The sequence below is a fragment of the Anolis carolinensis genome, chromosome 5, assembly GCF_035594765.1.
Source record: "Anolis carolinensis isolate JA03-04 chromosome 5, rAnoCar3.1.pri, whole genome shotgun sequence".
NCBI lineage: Eukaryota > Metazoa > Chordata > Lepidosauria > Squamata > Dactyloidae > Anolis > Anolis carolinensis.
The window spans coordinates 20,799,718-20,818,897 of record NC_085845.1 but is presented as its reverse complement, the minus strand read 5'-3'; the positions used below and the strand labels follow the sequence as shown (position 1 = coordinate 20,818,897).

General features: G+C 38.1%; 1 protein-coding gene across 4 annotated transcripts in view; it reads right to left on the bottom strand.

Moving 5' to 3' along the window:
* Window positions 1-19,180, bottom strand: part of grid2 (glutamate ionotropic receptor delta type subunit 2) — a 1,070,019-nt gene that overhangs the window by 692,656 nt on the left and 358,183 nt on the right. The gene's annotated exons all lie outside the window — the stretch shown is intronic.

Below are 19,180 nucleotides of genomic sequence, written 5' to 3'. Positions count from 1 at the left end.
TACATCCCATATAATATACCTAGATATGGAAATGTCAATTCAGGGCCCAGAGACGAAGTGCATGATGGGGATGCTAACATGTAAAATGCTCTATGTCAGCAACCAAACAAAACTGATTATAATCTTTATTACAAAATGCACAAGAACAGAGAAGACACAAAATGTGAAAATTGTTTGGTTTAACTCAGTTAAGATTCAGCTGGCAGCTGTTAAAAATAAAAGTACTGAACCAAAAGGACACAAATAGGAAAGTTAACAAATCTACAATGTTCTCCCAAAGATGAAAGAGACCATAATCATGGTCATAATTTATCCTCAAAAGGATAACTTTTGGAAAGTGTCTTGTAAAATGTGTCCTGTGCTTAGCAGGTGAATCTGTAAGTCATTCAACCACAATCTCTCCAAACTCTATCTGTTCATGAACATGTTATAGATACAAGAAACAGAGCACATTTTAGTGAACTTTCCAAAACAAAAACAAAATAACGGAAAGGGAGGAAACCAGTGTGGAAATCAAAGTATAATTCCTGTGTGTCCAACAGTTTTCTAAATCCACATCTGGGTACAGTTAAATATTAGAAATCTACTTTTTGATTGCAGAAATGGGGAAGCAGTATAGCTCATTTCCCTGCCCCTCCACTCCATGAAAAGTAAGTGAAAGTATGATCTAGAGCAGTGGTTCTCAACCTGTGGGTCCCCAGATGTTTCGCTGGTAAACTGTCTGGGATTTCTGGGAGTTGTACGCCAAAACACCTAGGGACCCACAGGTTGTGAATCACTGATATAGAAACAGACTTTAATAAAGGCATGATTTTTTTTTGCTCTCTAACTTTTTATACCTCTGATCTAGTTTGTGCCCATTAGGGTTGGGACCAAATCAGTTTGAATGAAAGTGAAAGGCCTGGTTGTGTCCATGCTCTGATTAGCTGAGAATGGACACAACCGATGACTACAATTCCCAGAACCCTCTCTTTCTGTTTGTCTTACTTTTAAAAATGTTATGGTAAAAACTTAAAATAATTCTAAAAAGTTGCTAGGTTGGTAAATTGCTCTGAAACTTGGCAGGCCTGCAGTTGTAAATGGGGTCTAAAACTGAGGTGGGTTTCATGCAGATGGGCCTTAAAATGACTGAGGATTGAACCAATGGGTTGGATCTTTGCCAAATGAAACTATCAACTCTCCTCCCGATTCGAATAACTTCCCAGTAAACAGAATGAGGGGTTATCTGAAAACGAAACCAAAAATGGCATGCTTTTTGGCTGAATTGTACAAGCCTAGTGCCCATGCAAACATCGCACAGCATCCTGTCTGGCTGTCATATGCAATAAACACAGATGCTTTGGGCAAATGTGCAGGAATCATAATTGCTCTTCCCCTCTCCCTCTTCTTGGAAGAAACTGTACCAAGATCTACCTATTTCTATCAATTGCAGTGTTTTGGTTCTGAGCTTCTACTCTGTGCAAGATAGAAATATCATTGTAAAATTATCATACAATAGCTAGCATATTTTTCCCTAAAAGAATAGACTTATGTGATCAATGGGGTGTATTTTAAATGTTGTTTTACCATGTTCTCATGATTAATTTAGTTTATTTTAGCTGGAACTAGCATGGGTTTAGATCTCTATTCTCACATCTTTAAAATGTGACCAACTGCTCTGTGTTGTTTCTTATCAAATATTATCCCATGCCTCTGAAGAAAGGTTAGTTAGTCTTAATTTTGCTCATAAATATTCACCAAGAGCTTCAGAGCCAAAGAGATCAAATGCAGCCAGAACAGTATTTTGCCCAAGGATAGAACTGGAGTACACTCTGACTCATTTCATACTTTCTCACTTACTAAATAATTTCACTCATAAACAAACAGAGAAAAAGTTCCTTGCAGCTCCTTTAGTATATATGACAACAAAGAAATCCACCATTAGCAGAAACATCTAGGGACTGTCAGTTTTATCTTTTCCTCATTTCTATATTTCTGTGTTCTTTGTTATTTGTCCCAATGAAAGGGAAAACATAAAAGGATGCAATAAAACAAACAAAGCCAGTGTAATTGACATTAATCAAACACTGTAGGAAAGGCTGCAACATAAATTCACATGCACACAAGATGGAAAAATTTGTTAGGTTCAGATTTTCATCTAGAAGGTCCCAAGTCCATACTCCTAAATTACAGAATTGAACTTATGATTTAATTTTAAACAATAAAAATGTGGAATTTTGGACATCTCTTGAAGAATTTGCAAGGGAGACATGGGGAAATGAGACATACCATAACTGCTGCTACTCAAAAGAACTTTTATGGGATACAAGTGCATTGTGGTGAGATCAGAATCTCATAGCCATCCAGGGACAACTCAGTGGTGATATATTTGGAACAGATGAGCCCCTCAAACTAATCCAAATAATTAGTACTATTCTCATTATGATTGACCACTGATTAGTTTATGCTTTCTGAAGGCACTATGCTGGTGACGGCTGGCTGAGTCAAACTATGGGATTTATTTACAGAACATGTTTTGTGATGTCCACCAACTTTTATGAATTAGAAAAAAAAAATCGAAGAGACTATTCATGAAGGTTTCTTATTGGCCTCTGAATACTGCCTGCTGTGGAATATCAGAGAAATATCCTTGTGTTCTGCTTTGTGCTTTTCCACAGGAATTTGGTTGGCCATTATACATAGGGCATGGAGAAGTTTAGGTAGGATTTTAATTAAATCTGCCAGCATGCTTTTTATACTCCTGTGATCAAAGGTATTGGTTTGATTCTACAGTTAAGAAACTAGCCTTGGCCAGCTATCAAATACCATACATCAACTAGAAACTGTTGCACTGTATACAAAGAATGGGTGAAGTGTGTTCTGTAAGATGCATCTTGCTCTCTAGGTCATATTGGAGAATCCCAAGACTTCCCCAGGTCAAGAAATTGGGACGGGAATAATATTTTCTTTTGATTTTTCCAAATAAAAAGACATCACTCACTTCTAATATCACCTACTTCTCCCGAAAATTTATTTCTTCTTTTCCTTTCTTTCCTGTGCCTAAATGATGGGAGTCATTTTTATTTAGTCCTAGGGGGCTGGATTATTATTTTTATTCACTGTCTCTCATTGTTATGTATTCCATAATGAATCCAACAGCACTTCTGAAGCACCTCTTGGAAAAGTGGCTTTTCAGAGTACAGTTTCTACGTTCTTCTAGAACACCCTTCTCCATGCCAGATCTGGGATTCTAAGAATTGTATTTCCAAAGTAACATTCCAAGTAGTTGTTGCTGTTGTTCATATTCTACTTTTTCTCTCTTAAAAGAGACTCGAAGTAGCAAAGTTCTGTTCTGAATGAACCAAGACAGGTATGGCCAGCTAGCTAGAGAAATCACAATTGTTTCCTAAATGATCAACTGATCTTCTTCTAAGCCCAAATAAGATTTTTGATTACTCTTCAGATTAATTTAATTTTCACCTGCCTACACTTACACAATCCCTAGACATGTACTCTGCTATTCATTACACTAAATAGCTATTTATTAATTTCCTGTATAACTTGATTTTCCACATCATAGTGGTGTTGAAAGCAACAAATAAAATACTGGAATATCAATATAACAATTAAAAAGTAGCATTATTGCTAATCTAGTGAACCCATTTTATGCTAAACACTAAAGGAGTATTTTCTACACCTTGGGCCCTTGTTGTTAGATTCACAGAATCCTAGAGTTGAAAGAGGCCACATGGGCCATCCAATCCAACCTCTAGTCAGACTGCAAATCTAGCCCCCAACCATACTCATGATTGATAGGAATTTTAGTCCAACATCTATGGGCCAAGGATTGTGTAAAGGAACAAATAGGTCACATGGAATCTACTCTACACTGATTTATGGCTCTGAAAAGAGAACTGACCAGCTGGCAATAGATTTTGCTGAAGGCTGATGTGTGGGACATATGACCTTCAGGCCATAATGTGGCCTCAGGCTCTTTGTCCTCTCCCCATCCTCCTAAATATTCAATAGTGTGATGACAACAAGGCTTTTTGGATAAAAAAGTTTTTTTCTAAAAAGCTGTTGTGCCTCTCTAAAGCATAACTGCAGCAAGAAACTTTCAGGAGGCACAACTATCTACTAAATTTAAACATGGGATGTGTTTCTTATATGCTTTGTTTTAGCACAAAAATATGTTTCCCCCTGACAAATCAAACTGGAAATGAAGGGAGGAGCTATGTCCAGTTGCTGACAAGTCCCTTCCCAATACTGGTCCCTGGGCATGCTAGACTTTAGTTTACATCATATAAAGAGGTATCTTAAGTACTGGGACTATTTTGGAATAAGATCCAGCAAGTTGAATAGCTCAGAGTAAAAACCAGAGTAGATTCCTTATCCCCCTGACTTTACAACCATTCATCCTGAATGAGAGAGAGGCAGACATCTATCACATGTAGATGAACAAAGTATTGATATTGCTTGAAAAAGAATTAGCTATGTAGTCATTTAGGGCTTACCAGAAGGAGGGGCAGAAGATTTATTTGGCTTGAAAGTGTCCTTTTGCAATTCCCTTGAGCCCAAGTTACAGCTTCAGAGAGAGAAAATCTGATACAGGCCCCTTCTAAACTGCCCCTATATTCCAGGATCTGATTCCAGATTATCTGTTTATCCCAGATTATCTGGCAGTGGAGACTTGTATAATCTAGTTTAAAGCAGATAATCTGGAATCAGATCCTGGGATACATGGAAGTGTAGAAGGGGCCACAGTCTGTTTCTTGATGCTATACCACAGTACTGTTTAAATGGTTGGGCAGATGGATGAAAAATTGTTATGATGGCAAGATAAAAAAAATAAGATCCTTATCTAAATGAGAATTCTCCTAAGTAACAGATGAAGGAAAGTGAATTCAGAAGCTTATATCTCCACCTCCACACACATAGGAAGTCAAAGCATACACACACATATCTATATCTGTTTCTATATCTGTACACACACAAACACACACACACCACACCTAAAAGCAGAGGAAAGATTTTGTCGCCTTGGGTTGCATGTTGTTTTTGGGGTACAGTATGGATCCAGAGAATTCCCAATTGACCTCCAGTTTAAAAGCCAGTCCCATCAGCTCAGGGATGTTTAAAATGATGGGGCAAGGAGCCACTACTTTCCTAACAGAAAGAAATCACTCTAAAAATGATCCCCAATAGCAAACAAGAGTGATAAAATGTCATCTCAAGTCACCCAAAATGTAGACACATTGTCAAACTATGGCCCTCTTGAGTGGCCTAAAATCAGGTGTTGCATCTCTCTGTGTTCTAAAGCAGTGGTCTCCAGGTTTTTTGGGCTTCAGCTCCCAGAAATCCCAGACAACTTACCAGCTGTTAGGAACTGTCGGAGCTGAAGTCCAAAACACCTGAAGGCCCAAAGGTTGGGGATCACTGTTCTAAAGCATGCTCACCAATGTATTAAGACATTTTTTTATTTGAAAACTACATCCCTGCTACAATAATTTCTTCAATAGAAATCACTTTCACTAAAGCCTTCAATTAGATTTTAGTTAAAGTGAGTTCTATTGAAGAAATCCAATATTTTAAAAAATCCCAGTTAAAATATCCATGCAAAGAGGGAGGGAGGAGTCAGAACGGCAGATGAAGAAAGAGACTCTCTTACCAGAACATATTTATTTTGTTAAAATGATGCTGATTCATTAAACTGTGATGATTTTGAATTTAGCTTTGATTAGTGTCCAACTACAAAACCACCTGGGAAGATACAAAAGAAAGAAAGGAACAAAATAAATTATGGGAAATCATTAATGTTCTTTTTAAACTTCTCAGTTGTCTGTCAGACTCACAAATATGTTTCTTTGGTCTTCCTTGCCCAGGCAAATGCAAATTATCATGAGGATAATTTTGCATTGGCTGAGCATCAATAAATGTAACCAGGAACAACACAGTGATGGGTTCTTTACTTTGGCTTTGTTAAAAGAAGAAAACAACGAGCTTTGTTCCATGTTTTAATAATAAGAACAAAATGCTCCAAGCAAATTGTTGTACTATTTGCTGAAGCTGACTACTAATTATGTTGGTTTTTCCAGGTAATCGATTGAAAGCAGATCCATTGTTCTTAAATGAAAGCTCACAATGTGATTGATTATAGTTACATGTATTGTCAAAGATAGCAAAAGATGCACCTTATAAATTATGCCAAGAATATTTAATATGCATTGGTGATGATTATTAATAAAACCAATGTCAAAAAGAAACAAGAAATCCATGTAAAGCAAGTTTGGATTGTGCATATGACTTTTTAATTGGGCATGTGTTTTTTAATTGTGCTAAATAAGATGCACTAACACACCTAAACAGAATGGCTTATTGAAATCATATTCTTTTTTATTGTGTAGCAATTCAAGGAAAGTAAAAATTCATATAGCTCAGGGTTACAGTCAGGGCTACATTGATCTCACAGGAGACATTGGTGGGTTGACCCTCCCCTCCCCTGCAAAAAAATTACATTTTTCACGTAAAATCTTCTTCTTCTTCTTCTTCTTCTTCTTCTTCTTCTTCTTCTTATTCTTATTCTTATTATTATTATTATTATTATTATTATTATCATCATTCATGGCTGAGTAACATTATCTTCCAAGGGTAAGAGTTTTGGTTGTGAGTCAGTAAGTGACTGAATCCGCATAGTTCCCAGATGAAAGGCAGTCTTCAACTAAGGTTTGCTTGACACACCTTCCTTTTGGCATGTTTTCCCCTTTCACCCTCTATTTGTGCTTCTTCAAGATCCATAGCACCATTGGTAACAGCTGACCTTGAATTAAAATGCTCAAGGTCCAGGGCTTCCCAGTTCTCGGTGTTTATGCCACATTTTGTAAGGTTAGCTTTAATCTCACCTTTAAATCTCTTTTGCTGTTCACCAACATTCTGTTTTGGGTCCTTAAGCTGATAATAAAGTAACTGCTTTGGCAGATGGTGATTGAGCATTCGCATAATGTGGCCAGTCCAATGAAGTTGATGGTGGAGAATCATCACTTTAATTCTAGTGGTCTTTGCTTCTTCCAGAACACTGATGTCTGTTTGCCTGTTTTCTGAAGAGATTTGCAAGATTTTTCATAGGCAGTGCTGATGGAATCTTTTCAGAGGTTGAGAGTGACATTTGTAGATGGTCCATGTTTCGCAGATATACAAGAGAGTTGGAAAGACACAGCTTTACAAACAAGCATCTTGATATCCTTATGGATGTCTTAATCTTCAGTCTCTGCTTCATTCAAAAAATGCGGTGCTCGCATCAATGTCAACTTTTGTGGAGAGGTGTTTGTCTAGGTAGTGGATATGGTCAACATTTCATAGCATTACACCATTAAGCTTTATTGCTGAAATTGCAGAGGTGCCTGCTGGTAGAGCACTCTGTTTTTTTCAATGTTCAGTGAGAGCCCAAGCTTTTCATATGCTCCTGCAAAGGTGTTTAAAGTGGCTTACAGATCTTCCTCTGAATGAGCACAGACGTTATCAACATCATATTGGAGTTTTACAACAAAAGTTGTTGTGACCTTACTTTTGGATTTCAGCCTTCTGAGCTTACCATCTGTCAAATAGGTGATTTCCAAACTGGTGGAAAGCTTCCCATCAACAAGGTGAAAAATCATAGCTATGACGATAGAAAATAAGGTTGGGAGAATAACGCATCCCTGTAGAACACCTGATCTTACCTTAAATGGGTCACTTTGGAAGACATTGCTGTTCCAAAATTGTTACCATGATATCATCATGGAGAAGCCACAGGATTCTCACAAATTTATTAGGGCATCCCGTTTTTCAGGAGGATGGTCCAGAGAGCATTATGATTCACTGTGTCATAGGCTTTTGCAAGGGTGATGAATGCCATGCACAAAGGTTGATTTTGTTCCTTGCATTTTTCTTGGAGCTGTCGTGCAGTGAAAATCATATCCATTGTTCCTCTGAATGGACAGAAGCCATTCTGGGATTCTAGAAGGTGGTTTATAGGGATTATTGTGAGGATTATTCTGGCAGAGGTTAAAAGGGAGATAACTTCATAGTCTCTAAACTATTTTTCTTCCTTTTTGAAAGGGTAATGATAATGGTGTCCTTGAGATCTGCTCAGATCTTCTTAGCCATCAACATTTTTCAATAAGCTTGTAGAGTTGTTGTGTCAGCTCAGGCCCACTCTCTTTAAAGATCCCATCAGGTCCACTGGCTTTGTTATTTTTAATTGGTTGATATTTTTACTAACTTCCTCCAACATAGGCAGTACTGCAAACTCATCCCTGGTTTGTTGTTGCAGGATTTATGAGAGAACCCTTTTGGCCACATTGAAACTATGGTTAAGGAGGTTATGGTGATGGTAACTGTAATGGATTGTTTGTCCTTAAATGCTGTCTGGGGGAATGGTGGACAATTTTAACATGTTTAGGTTCTGTCAGGCAAAAAGCTTACCTTAGGCCAAAAAAATGGTTCTGGAAACTCTGTAAATATGACACAAATATTCTCTATGCCCACCCCTTTGAGCTGGGGGAAAAATTTCATACCCCCTCTCAAAATATGGACATTGGGGAGGGGGCACAAAACTGGACTCAAGGGTCTCATGAGGCCTGTGGCCTATTTTTCCCACCCTTGATATGGGTATTTGTGACCACAAAACAGCAGTTGGTCTTTTTGATGTGTGGACACTGAATCACTGATCCAGTCCAAACCAGGCATCCACTTGTCAAAAACACTGGGGGTCACGCCATAGTTTCCTGTAAGTTCTGGAGTAACCTATGAAAGTATTTCAACTAGGAAACTTGTCATGTATTGTGTGGACCATTCAAAGGCTTTGAGATCTAGACACAGAGTGAGATGTGGTTATTGACAATGCATTCTTAGTGACCTTCAAACTCTCAATCAAGCCTTCTTTGACTATTAGGAATGACAGAAGCAAACATTAGAAAGACCTTAAGGTAAAGCCCAGAGAAGTATCTTATCAGAACAAGCCACTGAAAACAAGGCTTACTAAAATGTCTATATCTCTGCTAATCTTCTTTTGTTATAACCTTGGGTAGCTTTGCATACCTCTAGCTTTGCATTTTATCTCCTTGAACTGGTTTATCTGCAATGCACAGGTGCCGTTAGGCTTTTTTAAAGAAAAGCAACACTTTGATACTATTGATTAGCTTCATGCTAGGCTTCGCTCCTCTTCTTTCTCCGTTCTCTTCTCAATTTGTCTACTACACATCCAGGGAGAGGAATACTTCATCTTATCTTTACCACAAAAGTGTATCACTTCCCCCCATCCCCAATATAATTATATCACACATTCTTAGAGGACTTGGCAATATGCTGAGCGTAACTTATCACTCTCTGCCGACCAAGACAAATTGGCTGTGAAGTAGAGTCCTGCATACATATGGGCTTCTGTTGTTAGCTGTGACAATTGAAAGCAAAGATATCAGGCACATTTATTTCCCACTGCAGTATGCCTGGAATCTTCTTGGTGATTTATGCTGGAGTAACATTGAGTTATGTCCGTGTGAAACATCTCCTTGCAATGACAGCTGGTTGGTGTCTCAGCACAGACACACTCCAATATCCAACAGCCAAATTACTGCCAAATGAGGTACATTATACACCATTGCCTCAACTGCAGTTGTCGGTCTCTTGGATGGTCAGCACAAGTTCACTGGCCAAGTTTTTCTCTTCACCAATTTCAAATGGGATCTTGCTTATAAAACCTTGCTTGTACTCAATTCAGTTTGCTCAGGGATTAGCTTGTACTCAATCCGGTCTGCTCAGTTTGCTCATATAGTTTTTGATATGAACTCACAACTAACTGCTTTGCTCCAGGAGATGGGCTGGGACATTAATATCATAAATTGGGAGTTGAATCCCTGACCCCATCTACACTTATTGCAGTGTCAAACTGCAATGAGTAATGTGGTTGCACTGTGCAGATAATTACATAGGAAATCCTGGAACTAGTTTGAGTCTTGAGTGCTGATTACACAAACCATAGAGTATTGATGCACTTTAAAGGCTTTCTTTCATGCAGTTTTGTGGGGGTTTGCTGCCTGGCCACCATATTTTGAAGCTGACTTTGAACTTCATTAAATAGTTAGTGTATTCAGTTACATTTCTTCTACTGAATTGTGGTTTTCATTTCATTTCTCTGACAGAATCTCCATTGTACTTCAAGGTAGATAGGCTCAAAATGGTCATTTCCATTCTGGGAAAAAGTTAATTTATCAGAATGTGTGATAAAATGCAGCCTTGCCTTCCACCTTGTTAATAAGAAACTGTTCCATTTCTCAAAATTATATTCTGATGGTATCCTCTTGTCTTGAATGCAGGTTACCTATCAGGACAAATAAATGTTGTGCCACACTAATTTCATTAGAAGTGATCTATATAATTAAAGGCTTTGTTATAATCTATATGGCACTGTCTGATTTTCTTTTGGAATTATTTGATGTGCTCATTATCTAACATATGTTTACAGCATGAACCCTAGTGCCTCATCCTTTCCAGAATCCAGCTTGTATTCTAGTCTTACTTAGGTCATATGAAGTAAAAGTGTTTGTGGAATTTTGAACATCATTTTGTTTGCATAAGAACATGATTCAATTGTCTGCAATCACTGGTGTTTCCCTTTTTGGGAATTAGAATGCATATGCATTGTGTCCAATCTAGCATTCGAAGGACTAAATGGGTGCCCATGCATGCAAGTTCCATTCCCAAATGTTCTCACATATCTAGCAACATTTAAGCAAATGTCTTCAGCTAACTGCAAAGGTCTTCGGCTGAAAACAAGTATACAATTAGGGTAACTTGGAACCCTGCCTTCTTTGGGTGCCTGAAATTGGAGCTTTGGAACCACATTTACCTAAATGTGATTACAAAGTCGTATGTACACAATTGTGTTCAATGTACAAATATCTCTGATGCTACCAGTTTGGGGAACTGGAACTTATCTATGTTCTCACATCATCATTATTAATTTAATCCTTCACATCTTCAGGTGAACACTGAAAAAGGCTCCTGTCTTTTTAATATGTATATTATGTGCAAGACTACAGCTCCTGGTGTGGCTTAAAAGAAACTAAGAACAAGTGGAGGGAAAGAACTGGGAAGAATGACAGATTAACAAGTCTGCAGAAAGGCATAATGGGGTTGAATTACAGACATATATTCAACATATGAGTCAGAAAGGAGTACGTAGTGGCTTCTTACAGTGCATATTTTATGAGGCCTCTTTTGTCTTAGCTGTTTCATCTAACTTTTGTTTTCTGATGGTGTGTTAAAAATGAAAGAAATCAAAAACAAGATAGTAAAAAAAATCCCTAACAAATAAAGAATAGAAAAGCCACTTGAGAAGGAAGCCAAGCTTTTTAACACAACCAAGTATCAAATTCAAATGCTAGGCTTCATATATAAATAGTTATGTTATAATGTGTACACTTTGGAAATAATAATAATACAATTATAGGCTTCAATCCTACATGCATTTACCTGGAAGAAACTCCTGCTGAAATTACCAGGGCTGATTCTGAGGAGCAATGCATAGTAACTCAGAGTTGGAAAACATAGTTGGGAAAAATCACTTGCTGGATTTAATTATTTAAGTTAAATTTAAAATATTTAAACAGCATGGAAAATATTCCTTAAACAAATTTTGACTAATTAGGAAGGGTTGTCTATATAAAGTTAAGAATACATATAAAGTTTTCAATTTGAAAAAAGGAACCCAAGGAAGGATGGGATCTAGGACTTTGTCACACGATCCACTGGAATCATTGGGTATCGCCGCGGATTGTGGTGATGTCGGCAGCGCCTGCCCAGGGGACATGGAGACCTATCGCCCTACATTGTCCCAGTTTCCCCTCTACCTTATAACATTTGGGGAAGCCTCCTTGAGCCAGATCAACCAATCTTTCCTAATGGAAAGACAGGGAGCTTCCCGTCAGCCAGAAGCAGCAATTTTTCAGCAGTGACAGGGTTTTTTGTGGCAGTTCAGCCACGGAGCTGTCCTGGAAGTACTTTTCTAGGATGTGATGGGAGCCATCAAGCTCCGTGACTGAAGTAAAAAAAAAAAGAAGCAAAAAAACCCTCTTGCCACCTCCTCTGAATTTTGGACTATATGAAGAGGTCCCTAGTCTCATTAAAAGTAAATAATCAATGGGATTGGGCACAGACTGAGTTAAATAGGAAGAACTTTAGGAATGTGTACACTTCTAAGTATGTGTGTGATTTTATGGGTTGGATAACTCATCTATGCTCATCTAATATTTGGGGACTGTGCAGACATCGGTTGAAATCTTATATTGTAAGAGTTTCATAGGTGTAACTCTGCTACGACTCCATTATTACATTCCCTAGGATTCACAGTTTTGCTGGAACAGTCCCCTGACAAATAATGACATTTTGATCTATATAATAATCTGGAAAGTACAAATCTGGTTAGCTTGCTTAATAATAGGGAACACACGAAAGACTCCAGATATTTTTAACTACATACAGTTGTAAGTGAAAACCTAGCTTTCTTAGGGCCACCCAGTAAGTTAATGGCAAGAGTTGAATATGAACAAAACTGTTTCTTGTTTACCCTTCAGTTGTTTAGCTGCTTTACTACCCAATAAAGAACAAATTTCTGTAATTTGCTTGAAGGGTTCATTCCTGGCTGTGAAATTTTCATTCATCTACATCTGGAGTTGAAATGCATTTATTGCTACAATTCAGTAAGTTTCTATAGTTACTGTGATACATTCCAGAAACTGACACTGACATTGTTCAGTATAAGAACTACTATGCTGCACTTCTAACCACTCCCTTGACCTCTTCTCTTGCTTAAAATTGACGCAACCTTGACAGCATCTGGCAAAGTCCTTTGAACTCATATTTCTCTTCTTTCTTGATTTAGTATTTTCTTTAAATCCTTAATGTTCTATTGCCTTTCTAACTGATAAATTCCACATATCATTAGAAATGAAAGCTCTAGGGAAAACATCATGTTGCATGGCACAGATGCTCTTCTCATTAAAATGTATATTGCATTCTTCTGCGTCTACTTAAGAAGAAAAAAATCATTAAAAATCTTATGGGCAAGTATGTTCTATGTAAGAAGTTGTGTGAATTTTGCTTGAAGATGCCATGAAGTACAAGAGCATGGGGATTTTATTTCACATGAATATACAAAAGGGAGCTTCCAGGTAAACACTAAGAACAAATTCCTTACAGTAAGAGTTACCTGGTGGTAATAGTCAACAGTAGGTTTTTGACTCATATTCTCTTGAGTTTTGTATTGCTCTCTAGCAAAGCTTAGATGGCCTCTTATCAGAGCTGTTAGAGGGTTAGACTAGATGTCCCCTGGAATCCCTCCTAAATCTATGATTCTATTGTAGGCATGCATATAAACAAGCTTTTTCTGGTCTCTTCCTTGCTCTTTCTGCTCATTGAATATAATGTATAATGATAAGATTCCACCTTCTTACCCTCCCCTTTTTCCTTCCCCTTTTTTAACATTATATTGATCACTTAGATTAGACCACTCACTGTTTTTATTTTTAATAGTAAGTTTTGTGATGTAAATCTTTGTAAATTGGATTATCACAAGCAAGAACAATTTTAAACCATGTTGTTGAAGGCTTTCATGGCCAGAATCACTGTGTTGCTGTGAGTTTTCCGGGCTGTATGGCCATGTTCTAGAAGCATTTTCTCCTGATATTTCACCCACATCTATCCTCAGAGGTTGTGAGATATATTGGAAACTAGGCAAGGGAGGTTTATATATCTGTGGAAGGTCCAGGATGGGAGAAAGAACTCTTGTTTGTTGGAGGTAAGTGTGAATTAATCACCTTGATGAAATTAATCACCTTGATGAAAAGCCTTGCATCTTCAAGACTTGGCTGATTCCTGCATGGGGGAATCCTTTGTTTGGCGGTGTTAGTTGGCCCTGATTGTTTCCTGTCTGTAATTCCCCTGTTTTCAGAGTGTTGTTCTTTATTTACTGTCCTGATTTTGGAGCTTTTTAATACTGGTAGCCAGATTTTGTTCATTTTCATGGCTTCCTCCTTTCTGTTGAAATTGTTCACATGCTTGTGGATTTAATATAATAATAATAATAATAATAATAATAATAATAATAATAATAATAAAACTTTATTTATACCCCGCCACCATCTCCCCAACGGGGACTCGGGGCGGCTAACATGTGGCCATGCCCAGAGCAATACAATATAATAAAATATGAAACAGCATACCATAGCACAATTAAAAGCAATACAATAGATAATAATAATGGCTTCTCTGTGTAAATCATTTTTAAACCATTTTTTCTCCTTGTTCTGAGAAGGTTATAAAAGATCACACAGTTTTTTTGAAGAATTGTCAACGCTCATGGCTGTTCACACAAGGAATGGAGTGGCGGTGGTGCATGAGCTTTCCACCCAGATCAGTGCTGAGCTAAGATAGATGGAATCAGCTTGTAGTCTTGCTGGGTCTATACTACAACCATTTATGATTTGTGGAAATTACATTTATGTGGCTTGTCATCAATCACTTCCAAGAACTTTCATCATCAAAGATAACAAAACTAAAACATGTGGCGGTTGGACATCACAGTTAGTGTTGGTTTTAGACATCAAGGAGGGAAACAATACACGTGTGTGCCAAGCATTGCCTTTCTTCTTCTGCATTTTAAAAAGGCATCTGTTTGTTTAGCATTAAAAGAGAGAAAGGTTCAGAAATATTGTTTGTTTTATTCAAAAAGTATATCCTGCCCTCCTAATTTTATATCCTACTGACAGTAGCTAAGAGCAATTAAAAATATTCTAAGCAGAACAAAATCAGAAAACAAAATCAATGTGCCATAAAACCCAAAGGCAAACTCCTATCTTAACAACATAACTTGAGAAAGAGGATGCCAACCCAGCCTCTCAGCACAAGGAACACCTCATTTTGCCACAATGATCAGGAATAACTGGATCTGTCCACTAATCAATCTAGCCACATCAATAAATGTACAGGCAAATGAGTCTCTTAGGTAAAGCCAAACATCTGAGAAGAATGTTCAGCCTGAAATAGAGAAAGGAATGATCAGAAATAAGGCTTAGCAAACAGGAACAAAGTAGGGGGATCAACTGCAAGTCTGCTATAAATCTTCAAAAACTGTAGTTTGGGATAACTTTCTCACAATGTGAAATTTGACTGCCTCACAGAGAAATAGTAATAATAATAATAATAATAGTAATAATAATAATATTTTTTTTTGATTTTTTTGAAAGAATGAAATTTACAAAGTTCGCATCACTACCACCTAGCATGCCAAAATATGCAAGAATAGTATCAGTTCCATGTGTAGGTTTTTGTCACAATTAATGACAAAAACCAACCCTTATGGCACACCAACCTTATGACCTCCAAAAAAGAGAACAAACTCTGAGCTATTGTCCTTGTCCTGATAACAAAAATAGAAGGCATTTAATATGCCAACCTTGTCTTTATCTAGGGATGACATTTCAAATGAAAAAGCTGAACGTAATAAACTACATGTCCAAAATGAAAGATGGAGCATGTTTGGTTCATCTTCTTGGATTCAGAGGATAGGAATACCCACTCAATCTAAGTACATGTTATTTCTGTGAACTGAGCAATATTTGAAAAGAAACATATCCTAACAATGCTGATGGCAATAATAAATGTACGTGGGAAATTAAACATTTTCCTCATTAGTCGTGGTGCAATTTGTGATAGTGTGTGAGTTCTGGGTCTGAAACAAAATGGAAGACGTAATTCTCACCCAATTCTGAAAACACTCTTGAGGGCTGTTAACAACTCTGCATTTTATAAACCTTTGCTTCTCAAGGTTGTTCCATCATTCCAAGCTTTCAGACTATTTTCTTAGTTCAGTCTTTTAATGGCATTGGCCTAATTTACATCTTCTTTATGACTCTCCTAAATGTCCTTAAAACAAGAAAATGTTATTAAGGACATGAAAATGTTCTCTTGTCTTCCATTTAACACACTATGCTATTACATCAACAAAATGAAGCAACAATACCGAATGAATAAATAGCTGTCATTACCACAACCCATGTTTGTCTTTCGCCTGTTGACAAATTATTTTTCAACCATTTTTTTAAAATAATCAGTTGTGATGATGGTGGTAATTTTAAGTTTCCAAGCGTGTTTGAGGGTGTATAAATACTAAAATTAATGCAGTTTGCAAGTACTTCTAATGCTACGGCTCAGTGCTATGGAATCCTGGGTTATAGTTTCACAAGGTCTTTAGGTTTTTCTGCCAAAAGGTGCTGGTGCCTAACCAAACAACAAATCACTGGATTCCACAGCATTGAGTCACGGCAGTTAGTTGGACCAAACTGCATTAATACAACAGTATAGATGCACACTGAGATTTGGGGGTAAGCTTTACTATGTATTTCACTGTAACTCAGTCAAAAACCACTCTTCTCTGCCTTGATTCATAGGATTTATTCAGCTATTACTTGTTCATACTTCAGGTCCTGCAAACTAGGGCAAAGCATTTTGTGATTCCTTCATATCAAATTACAGCATTGTGAAGAACCATCCCGCAGAACAGATTTAAGAGCCACTTTTCTCACATTTTTCACACTACTTGGTAAAAGTTTGAAGCCAAAACCACCCAATATTTGGCTAGACCTCTTAATGAAGTGGCTTCGTAAGTCTCTCTGAGAATTCTCCAAGCAAATATATACATGCAGCAGGAAAGATATTTCTGGGTATATTAACTGTGGGAAGAAAAGGCAAAATGAGAAGACTGAAGTCCACTGAAGCTAAATGGCTTTTACATTAAGCAATGATATCTCTCCCATGAGTGGAGAAATGAATAATTACAGTTGCCCTGTTGTAGTTAAAAGCATTATTCTGAGATTCATTTTGGCTGTCACAGAAATAACAAGGCAAGTAAATCTCAGTCAAGTTATCCAACAATGCATTCCATCATCCTTGATCCCACAACCATAGTAAAAAAAAAATCATGGCTGTACAAGATTTTATTGAAAAGAAAAAAAAGAGGAGGGAGTTGTTTTATCAGTTTCTTAATGGCTTCACAATGTAGTGAAAACAATTCCGACATGCCAAGGGTAACAAGTCCCAATGCTTAGCTCCATTTTAACTATGCACATAGGGAGACACAATTGTTTAAGTTTAAAGCAGTTGAATAAAGCAGCAATGAATTCACTCTGCAAACAAAACACTAAAAGGTTGCAGTGCCTGTGTGACAAACTTTCTTTTTTTTTTCTCCCCACCATAATCTTCCAAGCTGTCTGGAAACTGGGGGGCTTCTAGTACTTTAGAATTGTTTTTGTGGGATTTCTGGTCTTTCAGTGAGAAGGAAGATTGCTCTTTTCATTTCTACTATCTACTGTTGTTCCCTTTTCTTACCCCCCCCCCCCCCCCCCGTCCTCAATGGTATTGTCAGTAGCCCCAAACCTTGTGTCTATTCCCTATCTTGTCTTCTCCTTCACAACAGGCAAGGTCTACCAACATGAGCTGTGGCACAGGCTGGTAAACAGCTGCTGCAATAAATCACTCTGACCATGAGGTCATGAGTTCGAGGCCAGCTCATGGCAGGGTGAGCACCCATCAATTAGAAATAAAATATAGCCCCTGCTCGTTGCTGACCTAGCAACCCGAAAGATAGTTGCATCTATCAAGTAGGAAATAAGGTACCACTTATAAAAGTGGGGAGGCAAGTTTAACTAATTTACAACGTTGGAATGAGGAAGTGAGGAAGTGCCATCAGAGTGGATGATGAAGCAGCTCCTCCCCGCTGTGGCCAGAATCGAACATCACCTCAGGAGAAGGTTAAATTGCCTCTGCGTCTGTCTGTCTGTTGTCTCTGTCTCGGTTCGATGTGTTTATGGGCAATGAATGTTTGCCCTATATGTACATAATGTGATCCGCCCTGAGTCCCCTTCGGGGTGAGAAGGGCGGAATATAAATACTGTAAATAAATAAATAAATATAAACAAAATACTTTGGGCGAGAAATGTTCAGTATTTTAGATTATTTTTTTCAGATTTCGTAATACTTGAATATATATAATTAGAGTTCTTTGAGATGATACTTACAATTAAAATTGATTAAAGTTTTTTCACATATGCCTTATCACATAGCCTGGAAGTCACTTTATACACAGCATTTTCAACGTTGTGCATGAGACAAAGTTTGTGTACACTGAATCATCAGATAGCGAAAATGTCAATATTTCAGCAACACATATGGAGCCCCCAGTGGGTTAAAGCCTTGCGACTTGAAGATTGGGTTCTGACCTGAAGGCTGCCAGGTTCAAATCCAACCTGGGGAGAGCGTGGATGTGCTCCCTCTATTATTATTATTATTATTATTATTATTATTATTATTATTAAACTTTATTTGTACCCCACTAGCATCTCCCGAAGGACTCAATGCGGCTTACAAAGGCCAAGGCCTCAACACACAATAAATACAAACAAAGGCAAATTAAAAGAATTAAACAGTATAAACCACAAGCAATAACAATACGCTAAAACACAATAGAACTGGGCCGGGCCAGAGTAATGGGTACAAGATTAAAAGTGCTGATGTGACAGGTGATATATAAGGCTTATAGGGCAAGTGCAGAATGCGATAGGCGATCTTAATTCTAATAAAGTGCTTATGGGACTTGGTATTGGAGATTTCCTATTAATCTGGGAAGGCACATTGGAACAGCCAGGTCTTCAGGTTCTTTCTGAAGACTGCCAATGTAGGGGCCTGTCTGAGATCCTTGGGGAGGGTGTTCCAGAGTCGGGGGGCCACCACGGAGAAGGCCCTGTCTCGTGTCCCCACCAACCGCGCTTGCGACGCAGGCGGGATCACGAGCAGGGCCTCTCCAGATGACCGAAGTGAACGTGTGGGTTCGTAGGCAGAGATGCGGTCATGGAGGTAGGATGGTCCCAAACCGTTCAGGGCTTTGTAGGTAAGCACCTGCACCTTAAATTGGGCTCGGAAAATAAATGGCAGCCAGTGGAGCTCCTTGAACAGGAGGGTTGACCTCTCTCTGTAAGGGGCCCCAGTTAACATCCTGGCTGCCGATCGCTGGACCAGTTGGAACTTCCGAGTTGTTTTCAAGGGCAGCCCCACGTAGAGCGCATTACAGTAGTCCAGTCTGGAGGTGACCAAGGCATGGACCACCCCGGCCAGA